Genomic DNA, 22,957 nt, shown 5'->3' on the forward strand with positions numbered 1-22,957 from the left:
TATTTTCTTTCATTTTTGAGCTTGCTGTTATTTGATGTAGATAGTTTGTATTTAGATACTACTTGTTACTTCAATAAAATTGGAACATTTTAAGATTGTTGCATATTTTCATTAGCATTGTGTTGGGGCGATGGGGACAGGCGGGGCTTGAAAATTCCCCCTTGTCCAAAGTGGGGAATGACAGAAAAAGTTTGAGAACCACTGCACTAAGGGGATAATGCTTATGCTGATATGTAATGGCATCAGCAGTAGTACTACTTTATGCTTTATTGATCTGGATCTTAAGTGTATGCACACTTGTTAAAAGTTCCAATAAGGACATTACACTGCCTAAGATGTATGGTCAATTTCTATTTTTTATGAAATTCATATTAATCAAATCTTGCTATATGTAAAAAGCAAAAATTATTTGAATGTTCTAATAAATTGCTTCTGTTTTTGAGAGGCTGCTATGATCGTTCTTCTAGAATAGGAGATGCCAAATTGCTGCAAATGTAATTGATTATTTCCCTAATTGTCAACATGATTTAGACCCCACAGCAGACTAGCAAGAAAAGACCACATATCACCTGACTATAAGGTCACTCTAAGTTTACATTGCAAAACAAGTACAGTTCTTTTGAAAAAATTACTACATAGCTTCAGAAAAAAACAAGTCACCATTTTAGACTTTTAAATTTTAATTTCTAATTAAAATGCATACATTAGTAGTAGTAGTTTAAAATTTCCCTGTTTCCATGATGGGTCCTTGGCTGGTCTTTCACAGGTCCTTTGGTGATAACCAACAGGTCCATGGTTGTAATGTATTTCTCTGCAATTACGTTGTCAGTGAGGCCAAAGCTCTAATCTCTTGGAGTGTAAACCAGCTGCAATGGCTACGTATGGCCTGAGGGGGAACTTTGAAACCTCTATTACTGTTAGTATTAGTAACATTTTCAAATATTTTATAAAATTTCAGCTATAATAAGACTATTATAGCTGTCAACGTTTGCTTTTTTCACAATAAAAGCACAGTTATTTTTGTTGTCTCTGGCAAACCTAAATTTCAGTTCATTTATCAAAGCAAAATAATTAAAACTAGATTTACCTGTCTTTCTGTTGATTAAACCATGCCTTTTGAAGAAAAGTCACTGAATTACAATTCAGACCTTCAAACTGTATCTCACTGGAGGCAGTGCTTAGTTGCAAATTCAGAAGTTTTGTTTTATCTTTACTTTCTGTATTATAAATATTTAGATTTGCAAAACTATGCTGCCAAACCGAAAAATTTAGTGTGACCAGCAGTGCAAGATGAAGGCTTTATGGTACCCCTGACCAAAAGTTTTTTTTAGACTTTTGAATTTCTTTGTACAGAAATGTAAAAATCTGTGGTCAGGGTAAACATTTAAACACAAAAGTTTTATTTATTTATTTATATAATTTTACTATAATAGAATGATAAAGGCATACAGATACATAACAGAATAATGCATACTCCTGCCAAAACTTTACAACTGGTTATTCATTTCTATATAAAAAAGTATGTGTGTATGGCAAGGCAATGTATGTCTTTTCATCTGACTTGCCTTGTCTGTTAAACATTAAGATTTATACATTTTTTTAACTATGAAAACCCTGTTTTAAGTTTCTTTATAGTAATGCACTACATGTTGTCTTTGAAAGAAAAACCCAACGAGTCATTTTTAAGTTTTTGGTGACAAGATTTGGAAAAAGTTAAAGTAATATTCAAAATGTAGAATTAAACAGGCCTATATATAGGGTATAGAACTTATATATTTTAAGCAGTTAAGAAGTTAGAATCACTGAGTATGTTGGGGGTAACAGCATCAAAGAGAATAATAATCGATCTATTCTGGGAATTCCACTAAATTTTCAGCAGAAAATTTTATAAAGAATAAAGATGTGGAAAACCATGTAGGTACTGTGAGATAGACCACTACATGATACCTTTCCTGTCTACAGCCATCAGAATCTGGAGGAACTCGTTGAAGAAAACCCTATAAGAATCATAAAAGTATTGTTTGATTGAAATATATTTATTAGAATACCATCAGCAGAGTCATGATAACAATTCTAGGGTATATCTTTGGGATAAATAACTTCAAATAGTTTATGATATAATTTAAATTCCAACATTATTTCTGGTTGCGATTAACTAAAATTGTTCAGGCACTGGGCACATTTGAAAAGATCAGATTTGTATTGGTTTCAGGACCAAATAGCCAAGCGGCCTGGGATGCATTGGAAAAAAATTGGAAAGAACAGATACAGGTCACACATGGGCAAAGAAATAGGATTTGAGTCACTTTGCTGTTGTGTGAACATAGCCTAAGACACTCAACAGATGTAAGAAATATGCAATGTTTATAAGATATTACCCAAGAAGAATTACTAGAAACAAATCTCAGATCATGAACTGAAAATATTCAAAAGAATTTGAAGCAGATTAAGCACTTGCAAATGAAGTAAATATAAATGGTAAAATGCAACCCTTAACCATTCATTCTTCCATTCAACACTAAATCTTTGATAGGTGGCAAACAGATTTTTCCATTTAAACAAATAATTAATGCAGATAGGTACCAAGTGTTTGAACTTGCTTTGGCCTGAAATGGATCTTTCAGGCAGTCTGTTTGCAGTGGTTATCACTTCATAATGCCCAGCCCTAACCCATTGCTCCCCTCTCAATCTGTCTGTATCATTGTTCTGTATCAGTTCCGTGTGCTTCCCCGTGTGAGTGTCAGCCATCTGTTATAATCAGCCATGAATATTGCAGCCGCCTCGGCACTTTAAACAGCTTATATACCCCATGGATGTTGACATGCATGCGAGAAGTCATGTGTGAACTCTGTGTGCGCTTACAGTTGGCCCATTGATTTATAATTAACGCTGGGGTTACTGCTCCAGCACAGGCACAGCTGGCCTGCTCTCTGGGGTCACAGTAGTGGGTGATTGCCAAAGCGTTTGTGCAGAAAGTTATTTTATTGTCCGAAAAAAAGGATGAGTCGTACTCAAGGGTGTGTTCAAGTGTGTTCAAATAAGGGTAGATGCTTGTGTAGTCAAGAGCATATAGAATGTTTTTTTCTAAATATATCTAAAATATTTCTGCACATTACATATACTTAGGTTACCATGGTATCCTGTTTAACATTAATAAGAAAGAGTAGGAGACTTCCTTAGCTGGGTTCAGAGTCAAATAACTCTTTTGCCAGATCTGATCCAAGCATTGCCAACCTCTAGCTCATACATTTAAACATAATTTTTCATACCATTCCACCACAGTTTTTCTTATTTTAGCTCCATTTCATTTCAGCTGTTTCTACATTCATTTTGTATCTATGAATTGCAATTTTGTTCTCTTCCTCTGTTTTGTGTAAACACACTACTTTATTCCTCCTGTACAAATCATTCCTGTATGCATAAAAATATAGTAGCATCTAGTAAGTTTGTAGTACTTTAAAGCAAAGAAAACTATGCTCAGGTAAAATCAACATGTGTTAAAAGGACAATGTCATGAAAAATCAACTTGTTTTAGCAAATAACTATTTTATGATGTCATTCTTTTATCAAAATCATCCTTAATGTGGTGTTTTACTCAAGAAATCCATATATATATATATATATCTCCTTCCCTTAGGCATTAAACATTATAACATTCTATTTTACTTATATGCTGATAAAAAGAAAATAAAAGGGGACAGTACTTTGGCCAGTGATGGCTATTCTAAATCTTGCATTATAACTACATTTGATTACTTCACAGTAAAAGTACACCAAGAGTCTTGCTGAGGCAATGCTGGGGAATAACCTTCCTTTTGTCACTAGAGTTAAAAGAAAGATTTCAAATGCAGATCTCAAAGCTGTCCCTTAAAAGGATTTTTTTTTTGCTGGTAAAATAAAATAAAGATTTACAGATTCACATAATGCAGATGTAAAGTTTGGCTATAATATAAAAAATGTAAACTTAAGCAGTGCAGCAGAATCAGACGAATAGCTGAAGAAACCAACCATGAATTTAACCACGAAGTTATTAATATATAAAAAAAGTTTTAAAAATATATATAAAGCAAATAATAAACAAACAACAATGAGAACAACACAGTGTACATAATGTACAAAATTTCAATCCAGGGGATAGGCAACTGACTAGGATGGTTTTTAAAAGCAGAACATAATTCGCATGCATAATTGTGTTTTGAAAGACAGCACACTACAATATCTGAAAACGGACAACTGAGACATTCAAATAACAACAGGAATTTTATCAAAGGTAAGTAAAACTATAAATAACATCTTTGTATACACTCATTAAGTTTGTTAGGAAAAGAAATGGTCATATAATCTGAAGGCTGGTGGGAGGAGCCTCTCCTATACCATTCTTTGGTACACTTAAAAAACAGCAGTTTGTCAGTGAAGGAGCTCTCCGGTTCAGCACCAGCTTCATACATAGGGTGGGAGACATTCTCCATCTTATTTGGGCTAGAGTCCTTCTGCCTCCTGCTACCTGCAGGAGGCTATCAGCTGGTCTTTCTCAGATAGAAAACTTTGAACCAATCTCACTATATGTAAAGTATGTCTGTAAAGTGCGTTGAGAAGACATATTTTGTTAACTGAATTGAATTGCATTGGGTTAAGATGGAATCCTAGCACAGAGCTGGCCTTCATGATGGACTTATCTAACCAGCCCCTCTCATCTGTAAATGCTCCAACAGACACCATAGAAGATGGCTGTTTCCACCACAGAATCAGAAAGCTCTTCCCCTGCACTCCCAGAGAACATGGTGGCTGATGTTTTCCCTTGGAAGGTTCATATTTGACCATGGTGATCTAATAAAGTTTTCGAAAGAACCAGCCAAAATCTAGACCTAAATCCAATTTTTATAATAATTTCAGTCTGACTGAACTTGAACAACTTTTATAAAAAATAATATGTAGAAATGTCACTCAAATGTGCAAAGCTGAATGCGGAGCAAAAAGGCCTATGTAACATATTCACTTAGAACTTTCTACACATGCATGTCACATTATTCAGTGTTTTGTTTTTTGTGTGGAAAGATTTTGAAAATAGCCTTTTGACAGACTGGCGACTTGTCCAGGGTGTACCCCGCCTCTAGCCCATAGACTGGTGGAGATGGCTGCACCACGACCCTGACGGATTGATGAATCGGTTTTGATAGCACATATTATTTCCTTCCACTTTATCATCATACAGTAATTTGTATACTGTAAGTCTGTCTTATATAGATGCAACAAAAAAGGAAGTCTTTTATTAAAACCTGACAAAACATGAAATCAAAGCTGTTAATTTTCTGCAGAATATTTGACCAATGTAATTATGTTAGTCACCACTGCTCTACTTAACAAAGAGGCCCGCACAACAAGTTTAGCATGACTACTTAATCCTTCTCAGTCCCCTCTCTCTACTCAGTACCTTCCCTGCTTGCCCTTGCTACTTTTCTCTGCCCAACTTCTTTCCTCTTTTAATAGCATTTCTCCATTTCATTTTCTCTGACCACTCATCTTACCATCTGAACTAATTTGCACCTTTTTATAAGGTCACATCACTACTGCTGTATTTTCTCAGTAGGTGAGTGCAGTGAGAGGGCCCTTTCTCTTTGATTCGTCTCTGTGTTGGAAGGTGGATGACCTCTGCGTGTGAGATGACACAGTGGATTAAGTGGTTGCATTCATTCTAGATGTTAGGGTCATCCACAGGGGGTTCCCAGGGCCACTCTGAGCATTGTTGCATGCTGATCTGTCATCGAAAGCTGAAACACATTTCAAAGCCCTTTTGATGCACAGCAGCAATCTCCACACACATTACAACCCTGCACATCAGGGTTGTAACTCAGGTACTCATCCGGACGTTTAACACGGTCAACTGGACACACTGTGTTAAAACTGAAGTGACAAATAATTTAAAATAAAACAAAGCGTAATTCTAGAATGACCTCTTCAGCTCTAATATGAAGTAATTATATGCAATACATGATAGATACCATATGGAAATAAATAACAAATAAAAAAATCATACAATTCACTCCATTGGTAATCTCAGATATACCAAGTTTTGGCTGGAAGGTTCCACAGGAATTGCCAATATCTAAACAAAGTAATATACAGGCTCATCATGCCACTTTATTTTAATTATAAACAAAAACTAAACTTAAGACCACGTAAAGAAAAAATAAATGTGTGTTCTTAGTTCGTAACATCACAGAAATATGTTTCATTAATCACCCTTCCAAATTTTAATTATTGAAAACACAACTAAGCATATAAAATAAGTTCTCAAAAGTAACAAAAGTGTCAATTTTCTCTGACCATAGATGCTGGGGATGGGTCCCCTAGGTCTGCTGAAATCACATCCACACCCTATTTTATTTCGCTGCAACAGTTTAAAAGGAAAGAAAATCTGCTAAATATTATATTTACATTAGCACCTTAGTACCATCCATACAACATTTAGTCAGAATGCTTTAAAGCATAAACAACATGGCAAAATCTGTATGAAAATATTTTATTCATGTTTATTAAGACTAAGCTGTTTTTTCTTGGGACTTAAAAAAAAAAAAAAAGATTACTTCAGTTAAACAAAAGTGTTCAAATAGAAAATCCTGTGTCTCAAATATTATTTTTTTGTCACTGAAAAAAGTTTTTCTCTTTTTTAAGTGACTTTTTTTATTGATTTTCTTTGTTTGTAGAAACTTCTTTTTTGATTGAAATATAAAGACCCAAATGTCCCTATTGGTTGGTCCAAACACAAAACAGCATTACTTCAATTAAAATAGTTGTAAACAGAGAAACTTCACTTCAATCTAAGAAAGAATTTTTTATCAAAGATAAATGGTGTTCAGTGTTTTGTTTCCTTTAGTCTTAACTATATTTTTGGATTCACATAATTTTTTTTGATTGAAAAGGTCTTTCTTGATCGTAGTAAAGTATTTTATTTAATTATTTTTTTTTGATTGAAACATCCCATTTATCATTAAATAATAAAGACACACATATAACTCCATAATTTTATATGCAGCAAGTTTTTAATTGCAGTATTAGACCATTATGTAATTAACTGTCCTTTTGTTGTGTTAAGATTTACTGTTGGTTTTTGAAGAGAGTCAGTTTGAGTAAGTTGCCTGGATGTTTTTTTTTAGAGTGAGCCTTGTCCGTCCAGGTCTGTGCTTAGCGTATATTGAATCTTGTGGCTTTAAAATGCCCTGGAATACTTAAAGTTGCATTACACTTTTCAGGCTAATCTGCAGTGATGGCTAAAGTGCTCTTTGTTGACCACAAGAGACTGTGCGTTTCTTTGTACAATTACTTTTTTGTTTGGGAAGCATGAAAAAGACAGCAGAAGATCTGGCCACTATGCACATTATCCTTCATAAATTTTACATAAAACCTCAAGGCTCTTGTCATGTTGTGTAGATGATAAAGAAAGAGAGCAACACTGTGGGAGCCAGAGTTCACCAGATAACTGAAAAGGACAGAAACACGGACAGAGAAAGATAATGGAAAAAAAATAGAAAAGATATTGTGCTAAAAAAAAAAACCTATTTGTAATCTGGTAAACTGCTAAAACATACAGTCATGGAGATTGATCAGCTTGCTTATTTTTCTTTGATTTTATGCTGTTATTATGTCTTTGTTTTTTAACGCTTGTCAGTAATAAAAGATTTATATAAATCATACCCCAAAAAAGTCATTTACAGATTCCTCTTAATTGAGTCATGCTGGTAAATTAATTCAACATGGCTACCACTACCACATTCTACCACTGCTACTACTACTACTACTGAAACAACCACAACTTCCTGTGTTTAAGCTGTGTTAGGCATGCATGCAGTGTCATTTGACGTCACAGCCGTAGGACTGCGTGAAAAATTCAACCCACGAATTGCAGTGTAATATGCAATACATGGCTTATGTAAGGCAATGAAGAGATATGTAGGTGGGCTTGCTGGATTGGATTTTTAATGCTTCATCACTCATTAGCATAAAAAAATGGACATGAAATTGCATTCTTTCACAATGCCCCTCGTTCCTTTAAGGGCAAATAAATATATGCTCTATATCATTTCCATGTGCTCTAACATATGCTCTGTTAATTTTGGTTATTACTATTGACAGACTGAAACCCTCAATTTAGTTCTACTATAAACAGAAAAGTAACAGTAACTAATACAGATTTTGATATTTAACTGTAGAGCAAATAAAACTGTGTCCATGGAATATAAAGTTTATGCATCTTATATGAATAAATAAATCACTGTGGCTGTCATCTTGTGGATCTGCTGAGTTATTAAAGAGCCCCAAGTTGTTTTGATAGAGTCCTTTAGGTCACCTGGATTTTGAATTGTAGATTTTTACAATTTCAGATAAAACTCCAGATTCTCCAGTGATTTTTAAGTGAGACCAGTGTGCAAGTTAGTAAATTTATCACATCAGGTTTTGGTACTATGAGGGGAGTTACCTGCCAAATCTTTCAGGGATAAAGACAGCATTCCCACCTAGCTTGTCAGCTGAGAGAAGGGGAATGCTCTAAAATCTCCTGGTAAATGGCTATGCTGACTTAAAACATGGCAGAACACAGTGAACAAACACTTGCAGATTACATAATTCGACATATTCTTACCAATTGCAGAAACTTAACAAAAAAAAAAGAAAAGTTTATTGCATCTCACAGCTTTTACACTAGACTATGTAATGTAGATTTCTGACTGAAAAAATAATTTCTATGTTTGAAAATGAAATCTCTAGTAATTACTGCATTAATGGGTAGGTCCGTTCATGCTGTTTTCTCTAAGTAATACATAGGAATACATAAGGAATAAGAAAAACAAATTCAGGAAAAAAAAAGTAATTCAGGTGAGATTTGAGCCAGTTAATGTAATTTAACTTATTTACTTAATGTAAATGTCTATGGCACTGCTGCATATTGTAGACAATTGTTCTTATGTTGCTGACACTGTGCCAGAAAGGGGGATGCCCCCTTCTGACCATTATATAAGCATTTTTGGTTGCTTTTGCTTGGCATGACCCATTGGAAACCTCACCATGCAGCTCGACTGCTCATACCATTACCCACTAAAATTACAAAAAAATGTTCTAAACCTATGAAAAATTTATTCTAAAATTGTTTTTTTATTTTTTATTTTTTTATATTCATATTATCTGTAGGACTGAGCCTTGTGTCTATTTTGAAGCTTGAGTGATGTTTGTTTCACAACCCTCTCATTAATTTTTTTTATTGATTGTGATTTATTCTTATTACAAATAACAGATTATACTGTAACTATTGCTCAAAACCAAATAACTTTGAGCAGCGTCCCGATTAAGTGTGTCATTTGTGATAAGATAATCCTACTTCTTTAAAGTAGTAAAGGAACAGATTAAAGACAGTTACTTTAAGTGATGGATGTGAGAGTTGGTACTAAATGAAAACAGAATTTGTTTTACCTTTCTTAATAAAAAACTAATTTTATGTTAAAAATACATTAATGGACTGTAAATACAAAGTATAAAACATGAAGGGAAACTAGATATGTGTTAAGAAATATAAATTTAACTAAGTTTTTTTTAGATTGCTGCGATATTAAATATAGTCAAAAGTTGACAAGAACGGAGTCATAAACATTGTTTTGACTAAAATAGAATAACTTGGAACCATTTAGCACTGAGCAGAATGCCTACTTTTCTTTGTATTGTAGAGGCAGCATACTGCCATTTGAATGCAGTTTCAATTCAGGGATTGTCAGTGCATAACTTAAAGTGTATCAACATTTTCTTTATTAGCAGATATGTTGGACTTGTAAATGCTTGTGTTGTGCATAAAGGAGGAATATGAATTATTATACATTCTGTGTTTAGGAAAACTGGCAGCTTGGAGGGGCTAGGCTGCTGAGGTTAGCCAGAGCAGCAGCAGTGCATGAGACCCATTTAAATTCTTAACTAGATCTCCATTATTTATTAATTTGAGTTTGAAATAACAATTACCATGTCAGAAGGGATCAGGCCAAAGCTTTAATTGCATTGAAAACAGACTTGTTATTAAGTTTAAGGAAACCAAAGCCCACAAACATACCCAACAGGCATAAGGAAGTGTATATGTGAATATGTAATACACAGTTTAATTTAAACCTGAGCATTGATGTTAGTGCTGTTTTTGCATTGTTTGTCTGTTTGCATATTTAGTTTCATCTTGATATCAACCCGTTTACAGATTTAGGTTTTAAAAATAAAATAACTGATGCCCCCACTTTAAGGCTGCACTGCTTTTAATGTTGTCACTCAATTAGATTTAACAAGTGATTCACTTTGTTCAGTAAGTACTGATTTACATCTAAAACAATTTACAATGTTTTAATTAATTTTCAGTAGCTGTAATGGGACAGTAAGATTGTACCTACTTGGGCTCATAATTCTTTCTTCTTTCTGTATGATACACTTGGTCCTATTTTTCACTGGTTAACCTCTTCTCTCATAGAAAATTATTGGCTAAGATTTACTCTGTTGTCTCTTTTTTTTCTGGACTTGATTGCTGCCTCATTAGTTTATTGCTTGCCTGTGTTTATTCTCTTAGATAAAGCCATTAGAGGAACTGCTATTCTAACTAATTGCATTGCTTCTGTGATTTTTTGAATATCTCTGCCTCTGTCTCATCAAGCAGTGGGCCTTTGCGTAAGGCTGTTCACCCTCAGCCTGATTCTTTTTGGTTTCTTCCTGTTAAAGGGGATTTTTCCACTATTGCTGCATGCTCGCTCGGTATGAGTGATTGCTGAAAAGTAAAAGACAACGAGTGTTGCATTTCAGTGCTATATCTGAGGTTCAAAGTTTCAAAGACACATGCAACATTTTTTACAACCGCGTAGTTAAATGCTAACAATCTTGTTTAGCATTATCTTTCCATGCTTTGGTCCACTGTGACAATTCAACAGCAATTAGAAAAAATTTTGAGAATCACAAGAATTTATTTTACATTCAAAGCTATCTTATTTTTTCCTTGATTTTAAGCAGGTGTTTTTGAAGCATGTTTAGAATCCACTCCCACCTATTTGTTGAAGAGTTGTTAATTCAGCCATGCTAACATGAAATATAGCTTTTTTTTCGCTGAAAGAACCAACTTATTACCTGTAATGGCACTTAACAGTTTTCATATACAGCCTTAATGCATGGCTGCTAATAGGAAGTGTAATGAGGCTGAACCACAAGTAGTGTAATTTGAAGAGTATTTTAAATGAACTGATAATCTTTAACGTTAAGGTTTAACTTGGATAAGGTTATCAAGAGTTGCATGAGAATGGGAGGTAATGAGTTCTTTTTAAGATGGAAAAGCATTTGGAAAGATTTTCATTTACCAATATATCATAGATTTATATTATAGGGAATTCAAAGTTTCAACAGACAGGGATGCATCTACTTAAAGACAAATTTACTTTGCCTCCTGTTCCACCACTAACACAAATCCACACAAATGCACTCAGAGACTTTCGAATATCAAGTTTCCTTCCTCTTAGCTCCCTTTTTGTGTCTGTCCCTTGTCTATACTTCTAAAGAAATTCTCCATCCATCTAATTCCCCTCCTAGTTCTTTTATATTGAGGCTGGACCCCACTCGTATTCCATGTCAAAGGCTTTTTCTTTTATTGAACATCAAATCCTCTGTGTCTCGTCTGCCGTTCTCTTCTCTCCTCTGCACCATGTATATTCAGGAGCTGACGGATACGCTGTAAGGCCGTCTAGGCCTTCCAAAATCTGTGATTGTGTGTATTACTGTCTATATTTGGATGCTAAGTTAAACACAGTAGCCAAGCTTGCGAGTGCTGGATGAAAATACGATGTTTGAAACTTAATTCTTCTTTTGTATTGATACTCTGTTTAATTCTCCTAGTAAGGAGGAATTCTAACTCAGAAGGCTGCACTTGGTGTCCAAAAGTTTCATAAAAAGGCTTTAGATGTCTTGCGGTTAGGAGCCAATATGCTGTGCGACTTTGCATAGTGATTTGAGCTTTATTGCTGACTACAAAAAAAAAAAGAGAAAATAAAATAACTCACTGCTCGAATTAGGCTACATTATGCTTGGATTACTTCATTAACAATAAAGGTCCCAGAAGATATAACACAAGCAAGGAAAAAAAAGACAGTTGTGAAAACATTTGCTTCTGCACTTGTAAAAAATAGCAATTGATGTATTTTCTTTATTAACTATTTTTATGCATTAAGGTGCTGGAGTCCTTTTTTAATGTTGGTTCCTAATCTTTTATTGGTCCTTTATAATTAGTTCTGTCATGAACTGGGACATAAAGCTATTTCAGTATGAGATAAAATCAGAAATCCTAATATATTATCACAGCAACATTGTTATATTTGAAGAATTATTGTTTGCAGTTGTCCTGCAGTCAAGACGTTAGCAACCAAATAGATTTTTTGGCTTATATATATATATATATATATATATGAAACTCTTCCTCACCCATCGCAGGTGGTCTTTTCCTCCAAGCTCAGGTCCTCTACCAGAGGCCCGGAAGCTTGAGGGTTTTGCGCAGTATCTTTGCTGTCCTTAGACCTGCACTCTTCTGGACCGAGATCTTTGATGTTTTTCCAGAGATCTGCTGTTACCACTCCTCCAGTTTGGGGTTCACTGCCCTGAGGGCCCCTATGAACATGGGTACCACTGATGCCTTGAGTTTCCATGTTTTCTCCAGCTCCTCTCTGAGCGGCTGCTTAGCTCTACAGACAAGTCGTCTGACTTGCCCATTCGAGACCCGGGTTCCAAGCTGGGGGGATGAGGAAGAAAAAATAACATGAGCTGCCAGTGTGTGTCCTTAGGCAAGACCCTTTATGCTACTGCCTATCGGCAGATGGATAACTCAAGTGGTAGGCCCCAGGTTCGAGAAGAGATGTCCATGTGGGTCCTTAGGCAAGACCCTTTACGCTAATGCCTACCTCACATAACGATGAGAGACAATATAATGAATGACATGCCGGCTCAGATGTCACCTGGCCAAACAATGTCTGTGTCAGGTGTTGGGCAACCAGAGCACCTGGATGTCAAATGGACTACTGGAACAACACAAAGGAAATGGAAGAGATGTGAGAACGGGACTCTATTACAGTTTACTACCTATGTAAATATACATATAATTTTTTGGGGGTAGAAAACATTCACTAGACCAGGATGGTTAGCTTTATATGCTCTACCACTAAGTGAGGGCATGATAAGGTTAAGAATAAATCACTAATGTTTGAATACAAATCTTGTTACCACTATCTCCACTGTCACCACACTACCCCAGACACAGCCGCCGATACCTATTGTGAACTATCCCCAACCCCCAAATGTTTTTTTAATGAATCGTTAACCATCTGAAAAACATTTAGCCACAACTCACCTCTTTACAAGAATTCTCTACTAGCTTCCTACCTTACACAGCCATTTTGCAAAATCATTTCTGTTTTTATTCAGCTGATCTCCTCCCATAAGTCCACAAGTCTACACCTGCCTGTTCAAGCACTGTTTCTAGACAATCATCTCTAAGTTTTACAGGGCTTCTCGTTTGCTCAAAACCTGTTATTGTTTTAATTATTTGTTAGATTTACTACCAAAATACTGATCATAGTTTTCACAGAACATATTTAATACTAAATGTGTACTTTACACCCTGTTGTATTAATGGAGCCTAGGCGGAATCTTCAACTGAAGAAGCTGATTGCTCTCAAACATCCACCTGCGACACAGCCAATCAGCTTTGAATCACACCTCCACGAAAGCCAAACAGCATCCAAAGTTTATCTTAAAATGCCTCCGATCCACTTGTGTGCCCCTGTGCGCAGGCACGCCGGACACGCTGTGTGACTTCATTCAGATTACACTCTCTTAACCTACTTCTAGCCCCTCCACTTCCATCGTAGCTAAAGCTTCTTCAGGGTATCATTCCTCCTGGACTCTTACTGCGTACTCTGTCTCATCGCAATGTCCTTGTGGGTCCTTAGGCCAGACCCTTCACGCTAATGCCTAGTGTGAAGGGCAGAAAACTGCCATGTTGAGCCTGGTTCTGCCAGAGGTTTCTTCCCAACTGGGAGTTTTTCCTCTCCACTGTTGCTCCATGCTTGCTCATTGACAGGTTCTCTCAATCTGTGTTATCCACCTGGACTTCCATCTTCCAGGTCCCTGAGTGGAGCTCTAGTATCAGCTCATGCAATCCACTGGATCTCCCCATAAAGCTCAGCATACCATCTCCCTAACAGCAGTCTAATGACTGACCAACTTCATCTATCTCCACTCCACCAACAGTTTCAGGCCTGTGGGGGAACAGCCTTATTCTTTGCTCCTGTTCATGCATATCTATGAAAATTAAGTGCTATGTTTCATGCAGAGGTCTGAGCACCAAAGACAAAGTAATTGTATCAATAAATTTCTCCTAATTGTCTTTTCTCTTCGTGTGAGTTTTTCAGATTTAATTATTATCATTAGAATTCTGCTGAAAATCTTCAACTGCTAAACTTAATAAAACATGTGAATCAGCAATGAAAGACCATGGATATGTCCCTAACACGCAACACCATTAAACCTGAAGACCAGGTTATAGAAAAACTAACTTAGATATTGATGTTATAGACTCTAATATGTTTTTACAGTCAGAAATAAATATGGGGAGAGTACAAACTACTGGTAAGTTGTTTATCAGTTTGTTCTTTGCTGTCGTGGAGGTTTTGCATGACCTCATTTGCTATATCTGGCCACTTTGGTGGTCAAAGAGAGCCTAGCTTATTCTTCTGTCACAAATAAATCTAGTACTTTTTAGTAGTCTTAGCCAAATGCACAATTTTTAACAAGCACATCCTCTGATCTGTAATTTACTGTAATGGTGTGGGAGTGAGAGATGTACAAGCTGCTTCCAAAATCATGAAAAGATCAATTTGACTATATTACCCCACTGTGAAATGAGTGTAGATGATTGGTTGTGAAGTGTCTTCTGGTTATGAAGTGGTCTCTGGACAGCGTAGACTTTGGCACAGTGGCCCAGGACTGTAGCACTCGGCACAGCTTGCCTCAGTTGACCAGCAGCCCAGGCAGATGGCCAACCATCAAACAGCCCTATTAGCATTTGGTCTGGATTAAACCAAATGCATGTGGAATCTGTGGAATAGCCATTTAACATGCTGTAGGAAAAAGACCCAGCAGGAGCTGGGGTTGGGAGTAATGCTGGACATGAGACATGAAACATGTTGGACTGCTCTTCTTATAGCTCCAAAAAGATTCCATCAGAGGTTCCCATTAAATCACGGTGACATTATTCATTCATTTATTGTAAAGCCTTTTGTTATTGTTTTTATTTGGGGAAAAGATGATTTCCTCTGTATCAGATACTAACTCTTATTTCATGACTATCACGGTGGAGAGTACAAAATTACATGCATGCATTTATATTTATGATTAGGATGAACCTACAGCAATGACATCGCAGACTGCTAGTTTAACTTGAAAGTAGAGCAGGAGCCTTGAGATATTTTCAAAAAGCTGGACTGAGAGAGAAAGTCATTGACCTGTCATGTTTCAGCGATTCCCTTGTATCTCTCTCTCTCTAAAACACACACACAAACCAGGGCATCATGCATGTTAATCTGAAATGATTGCATGTCCACTTATATAAATTATGGACTGTGCTAGATACATTATTTACTCAGCAGAATTAAAAGGAAAGCTAGGTTGCTGGATGCCATCACAACATCACTATACACACACAAACACACCCTCAGAAGAATGTAGTGTTTTCCAGTACTCACAATAATTTCTTCATTGGTCAATTCCTATACTGTTTGAAGCTTAGCTATTTACCTTCTCTGACAAATTGTATTTTTTTTCCTGTCTATATTTTGGTCTATTTTGGTGTTACATTTCCACTTCTTACAAATCCCAGTAACATTAGGCCACATTTATTCAATTGTTTTTACCAAATAAGGATGCAACCATATGAATATACTGCATATGCACATGTACTTATTTCTGGCTTACAGTGTATTGCCAGCTGGGATTGGAACAATTTTGTTTTTGGAACACATTTCCAAAAATGCTTCTGTCAAATTGCTTCCTGGATTACTTGGATTTGATTTACACTTTGTACTTTAGAAACATGACATAAACCGCTCGCATTAATTATTTGCTCATGGATGGAACAGGGAAACAACTATTCTTTGGGGCATAATATGTTGAAGGGTGGAGGGATGTGGCTGTTGCTCTCCTGCCTGATTTACTAATTTCTTGCAGTGAGTTCACCAAATTATGAGCCAGTACTTTCAAATGTTTTCCAAGGAAGACGTGATTTTGGAGTTTACTAAAGCTTTCCATACATCACACTACTCACACTAACTCAGTATTTATGTGTATGTTTCCTTAACGGCTTCTTTTGAAATTTAGAGATTCATCTCTCTCCATAGAGTCTACAGACTTTCTAGGCAACTCAATGGTCCTTATTTGCTATGTCTTTGGTCACTCCTTTTTGTGTTATTGAACATCAAATTATGGGTGTTACCATGTTGAAGTCTCCATCTAAAGACAACCTTCAGTTTTATGGTTAATCATCCTCATGTCCTGAGGCAAGATTTTTAATGAAACTTCCAACTATCTAAGTTAAAGGGTAGGCTATACTCTGTTACTGTGTTGGTTAGCTTTTTTAGACTGGATTACTCAACTGTCCCCAGAATTTCCCACCTTGGTCTTGTGATGCAGGTTTTCATCCTGCCAATAACACTAAAGGAAAGTTTTGAAAGAACCTTAAAAATAGGTGTGATTTATCCTTAAAATGGACCTTTGGCTTCTCTTGATTTATTAAACATTCAGAATACTGTGTCTGTCCTCAAAGAAATGGAGAACTGTGCATCTTTTGTATTTGTAGAGTTGGATGAGTTGGGACATGGACATACAGTGGCTGAGTTGATTTTTGTGTTTGCACAGCCCTGTCTCATCCGTCTTTTCTGCACTTCATCTATTAACCTTGTCCTTCAGTATAACCAAATACAGGTTCTATACTAGTTTGACCATGGACACATTAGGTTTATTCCCTGCACCAGTATGTACTGAAAAGTAAATGCTTAATGCTTGTATTGAATTACTAGCAGCTTTATCAGGTACACCTGTCTAATTACACTTTATCCCATGTACTGTATAAGCCAATATCATTGCAGAAACACAAGCCATTTAAGTAGAAGTCAAAGTTTTAAATAGGTTATTAAGGACAAAAAAGTAACCCTTTTAACTTTTTTTTCTCCAAATTTAGCTATAGATATTTGAAGCACAAGCCAAATTATTGTTTTTGATGAAAACATTTTTTTTGTTGCATAGAATGTACCATTTACTTCCATCTGAAGTCTGATATGACCCCCTAATATTGGAATGTAAAAAAAAAAAAAAGAACCAATACGAAATATAATCATATACTCTATATATATGGCATGAATTTTGACCAAAATCTGAGAATGTTTTGGACATCGTATTGAATCTATGCAAAAGCATAAATGAATTAGTTTTGCTGAATGAATTTACTAGACTAATTTAATAGTAGTGTTGCACCGATACTAGTATCGGGTGGGGCCCCGATCCAGCACCAAAATGGTAGCATTGTATCGGCGAGTTCCAAGAAACCAATACCATTTTGAGAACCAAAAGTTTATTCAACTATTATCACCCATTCCAGGTAGGCAATAAAAAGTTCTACTGGATTCCCTTTGTATTGGTCTTTTTCCTGCTTCACAAAGGTAGGCAGCAGCTTGACAAAGCCATGATGGGGATTATTTTACATCCAAGAAGTATGCAGTTCTTCATATACACACACACACCCACGCACACACACACACACACACACATCAATTTCAAACAGATGGTATCGGTATGGGCTTATAATGCACAGCCAGGTATTGGGTATTGGGGCCAAAAAATGGCATCGGCGCAACACTTTTTAATAGTCATCTACAATATATTCTGACCTGTTTGTTTTAACATGGAATCATTATATGCTTTAGTGGGATAAAAAAAAATATATATATATATATATATATTATTAAGGTAATTGTTCATGAAAATGGTAACAGGAATGGCTTACAAGAGATAATTATGGGAGGATAAAATTAACCAAGACTAATGTGAATTTTGTCATAATTTTGCATAAAGTTGCCCTCTTTTCCAGATGTGCAGGACTGTAGCAATTTGGCAAATTGGATTCCTAAGATACCATATATTATGATATATTTTCCCCCTTTCAGCTGTATTGTTTGCTAAATAAAGGTTGGCTCCTGGAGTCCAGAAATCTGAACTTTTGCAGCTTGATGCAGCTTAGTACAGAGCCTCTACCAATTAGAAAAGCTGAACAATAAACATAACCTAATATTTCACTCTTTAAATGTTTGATCATAATATATAGAAAAAAATGGAAAATATTGGAAGTAGTGAAGGTTATGTGCAGTGTTTGTTCAGTGAAGCCCTTATTTAACCAAATTACACAGAACTTCAGAAAGATTCAGGTGCTGCTGAAAAACTCTCCATCAAAAATTATTTCTTACATTCCTCATTCAGTAGCAGATATCTCCTAAGATAGCTCAGATGCTTTAACTTAATGCGTCATTTTGAATTTGAAGTGGACGTGGTTGATGTACAGACTTGTTTGTGGGCACAGTTTGCTCAAGTTCTATCTACATTTGTTAGTTCAATAAGCTCTGCCAAGTGCTCTGCAAAACTAGTAATAGCAGTAGAGAGGCTAGTCTGTCATGCTGTTTGCTGTAATAAGTGGCGCTGTGTGTGTTGCTCATTATTCTCGGAGTAAACATCGCTCTCGTTCACGTTCATTACTTCAAAATTGATCTGTTAAGTTCACTGTTCACTGAAAATATGAACGTATTCAGCGACACCATTCATTGAACGCTTTCATCCACAACACAACTGGTACCATTTACTTAAAGTTTTTTACCAAAAACCTTAAAACAAGGGTCACCAAACTTTTTAATTAAGGCTGAGGGCTACTTCATGGGTACAGAGTAATAGGAATGGCTATCAATACTGATCTATGAGCTGGAGTTATCAGTGTTTGCCTAAACATCACAAATGATAAATAAATTTTTTTATTGTTTTTTTTTTTATTATTTCTAACCTGCTTAAATGCTTTGTTTAATATGATGAAATGCTTGGTTTTCAGAAGACACTGAGGGCACACCATGTGATCCTCGAGGGCCCCTTGGTGTCGGCAAGCAACACAATGGTGACCCCTTTCTTCAAACACTTGATTTTTACTTCCGGAAGCCACTAATGGCAGCAGGAAAGCCCCAACATTCAGGTCGGCTCCAGAGGGAATCCCAGTGCTGTCCCCCCAAAGTAGGGGGGACTGCACACATCATAATCCTGATGAACTGTGTGCTCAGATGATGTTTTGAGGTGTACTTAAAACTATTTGTTCAACTCATAAAAGCAAGCTGCTCTCTAGCCTACAATGACAGAACAGAGCAGATAAACAACCAGAGTGCAGAGCTTCCATAGCGTTAAAGTGTCAAAGCATCTTGAACAGCATGTGACCCAGCATCAGAGTTTTGTCGATAAAGCATTTTTTGAGGCCCAAAACATGTGAATGCACCATTAATCTATTAAATACTGGTTAAACATTTTAATTGTATTTATTCAGAACAGAAAAAAATAACTTCTAGAATTGTTACCATAGCCGAGGGAGAGGTAGCACTAGTTTATGTCTAAGCAGAGCAGTGGTCAATCATTGGGTGTGTCTTTATTTAGGGGCTGCATCCTTCAAAGGCCGCATTTGTAGATTGATTACGTCACAATGCAGCAACAAAAGCTGTTTGGATCTTTGAATCCGCTTGGAAATCCTTTAGATTTGGCCGATGTGAAGGATAGATCCAGAGTATCTGTCATGATGGGTTCACTGATGACACCCAGTTATGCAGAACACCACGGAGACGGAAACAATGGTAAAAGTCAAACAAGGTTTATTGTTCACAAGCACATGGAATAATCACTGGAACTGGTTCAGGCCCGGGGACTGGTTCACTGGAGTCTGTGTAGATAACAGAGCAGTTAGCTTTGAGAGCTATGGGGTTTGTTTCTGTGAAGTTCAGATCTATACCTTGAGGGTTCCGGTTTGGACTCAGGGAGAGGAGTTGTTGGGTCCAGAGAAGGTTTGTTTCAGCAGAGTCCAGAAACTGCTTCAGCGTCTTACTTCTGATGAGGGTGCAGACCTTGGCTTTAGGTTTCCAGCTCTTAATCCTGAGCTGCATGGGAATCCAGAGAAGAGTCTTCGGGTTTGGCTCAGAGGGCAGGCTCGGCAGTCTAAGCTCCTCCAGAGCTTACAGAGAAAAACTGGTTTCCTGGAAACAGAGACAAAGGATTAGAATCCAAGCAGGACTCAAAGAGCAATAAGATTTCTCAGAGGGTTCTTTGGCTCAGGTGCTAACCAACGAGATTCAACACTGCGGCGTCGAGGCAAGGTCTGAAAACAGCTTATGTAGTGTGGATCCTCTGATGATGGAACGAGCCACAGGTGCGTCGCAGGCTCGGCTCAGGAGGATCCACGGCGGACTCTGCTGGAGAAAGGTGGTACTTCTCCAGCTCCCAACAGTATCCTTCTTGGACCATAATTGATTCAGTGCCGGTCAAAGCGGAATAGTCACGCTCAATTGCAAAAGAAGGTAGCAATAATATGCTTTCCTGGGCCCATAATAAACTTTTGATATATTTTCAGGAAAGACGATTGAATAGGAGTTTTAAAGCTCAAATTTCTACACACTTATTATTATAACAAATATTATAAAAGTATTATAATAATTCTTCATTTTTTTATATAATTATCATAATTTACTATGCACATTAAACAGAAAGGAAAGATAAGGGATATCACTTTGTTCATGTGTCACAACATATTTTACACAAGGCCCATGACGCATGTACCTTTAATACCTCAATGGAACTCATTATCCAAGAAACCTCTGGGAAATTCATTTTTACATATCTACACCATCTCAATTATGCCTCTTAATTGATATCTTTATTTGTATAAGTGGTGGCTTTGTAAATCACTAGCAGAGACAAAGAAGTGTTTGTAATAGAAACGCTGCTCTCAAAGGCTATTTTCAACTCTTTATTCATTTCTTTGTTTTTTTTACATGTCAGGAATGTCATAACACGTCAAATTAAATTTTAATGAAGAGTGACTTTAGCCTCTTTAAAACAGATAGAGAAAAACAGCTTTATGAATTTCATTAGAAAAGCTAGTGTTTTTTTATTGTTTAATTAGTATTAAACAATTGATCCCTAGTACATTATGTATATTGCAAAAGAAAGTTGTTCTTTGTAAGGTGACAACTCCTTTTCTGTGGTTATATGCTAGGTAACACAGAGGTTATGACCATATAAATAGGAAATATAATCTATGTTTATTCTATATATGTCTTTTGTTGTTTGCTTTTGGTCAAACTTAAATATTTAGGATTATGAAACAAACAGTGGTATATAAAAATATCCAGAATAATTTCAATTAGCTGTTTAAGGCAAAACATTTCATTTAAGTTCAGTCTTTACTACAGTCTTTAATGGGGAACCTCAAAATGCTTATTTTATTTCAGGTGTACTTTGTTACTTAAAAACATATAAAACTACTTTCTACCCAGTTATCACAGCAAATATAGCAAAGCCACTCTCTGCCTTTGAACACAGGAGCAGCACAAGCATCAGATGCATCTGTATATACTTTACTTGACATGCTTCAGGAGCATCAAAGATGCATTCAAACAAAAAACACTATTGTCATAGGATTGTGGAAAAACCATAAACAGGCCTAGGTACGGATCTACACTGCAGAGGTGCTTTAAGTCTCTCATGAACAACACCTTTAGATACTTTAACTTTTTCACTTAGGGGAGTGACCCATTCTTAACTTGAAAAAGGGAAAGGCCCATTTCCATGAACATGGTGGGTTGAACAAGAACAAAATCTCAGATACAAGTAAAAAAGTCCTACCCAACCTTTTTTTTTTCTTAAGTTTGCTATATCACCCATTCCATTGTTTTGTTTTGTTTTTTGAGCTGAGAAGTAATTGCATTACCGCTCATTCTTACCTTAATTCAGTCACTGTCACAAACCTCCTCCGAATACAAGGTGAAAACCAGGACCTAGTTCAACATGGATTTCATTGTGCTCTCTTAAATTCTGTATTTAGGTTGGCCCCACATCCATCCTTCAACAGCCAGCAACACAGCAAAGGTTTCAGTAGGAGTCAACACCTATGCACAGTGATAAAAACAGAAATTCTCCTACTTCTGAAGAAAGACAGAATTCTGCATTTGATCTGCAGACAAAGCATCAATAATGTAGGTTCAGAGGCACACTAAAAGCTTTAGTGCTAAAGGAATTTGCCAGATATCAGTAAAAGCTAATTCCGCTTTTTTCCCCGAGTTTTGTCATTTAGGCAATACATGTGAATGTCATAGCCTTAGAATACCATTAAAACTGTATTTTTGAAAGTGGGGGAGTTCAAGTATCTCAGGTTCTGGTTTATGAGTTAGGGAAGGATCAAGCGTAAGATGGATAGATGGATCGGTGCGGCATCGGCCGTGATGCGGTAGCTCTGACTTTTGTGGTGAAAAGGAAGTCGGGGGGGGGGGGGGGGCAAAGCTCTCGATTTACTGATTAATCTATGTTCCCACTCTCACCTATGGTCAGGAGATCTGGGTAATGACTGAAAGGACAAGATCGTGAATACAAGCGGCGGAAATGAATTTCATTTCCAGAGTGGTTGGGCACACCCTTTGAAATCGGGTGAGGAGCCCAGTTATCCGAGAGAAGCTCGGAGTAGTGTCGTTGCTCTTTCACGTCGCAAGTGGTGCCTGCTGGCAACCTCTCTCAGTCTACACCTTATTCAACCCTTTAAATAGGTTACATTTTACAATCCTTTTAGAAGCTGTCATTT

This window comes from Cyprinodon variegatus, unplaced genomic scaffold, assembly GCF_000732505.1.
Source record: "Cyprinodon variegatus isolate N-32 unplaced genomic scaffold, C_variegatus-1.0 Scaffold40, whole genome shotgun sequence".
Taxonomy (NCBI): domain Eukaryota; kingdom Metazoa; phylum Chordata; class Actinopteri; order Cyprinodontiformes; family Cyprinodontidae; genus Cyprinodon; species Cyprinodon variegatus.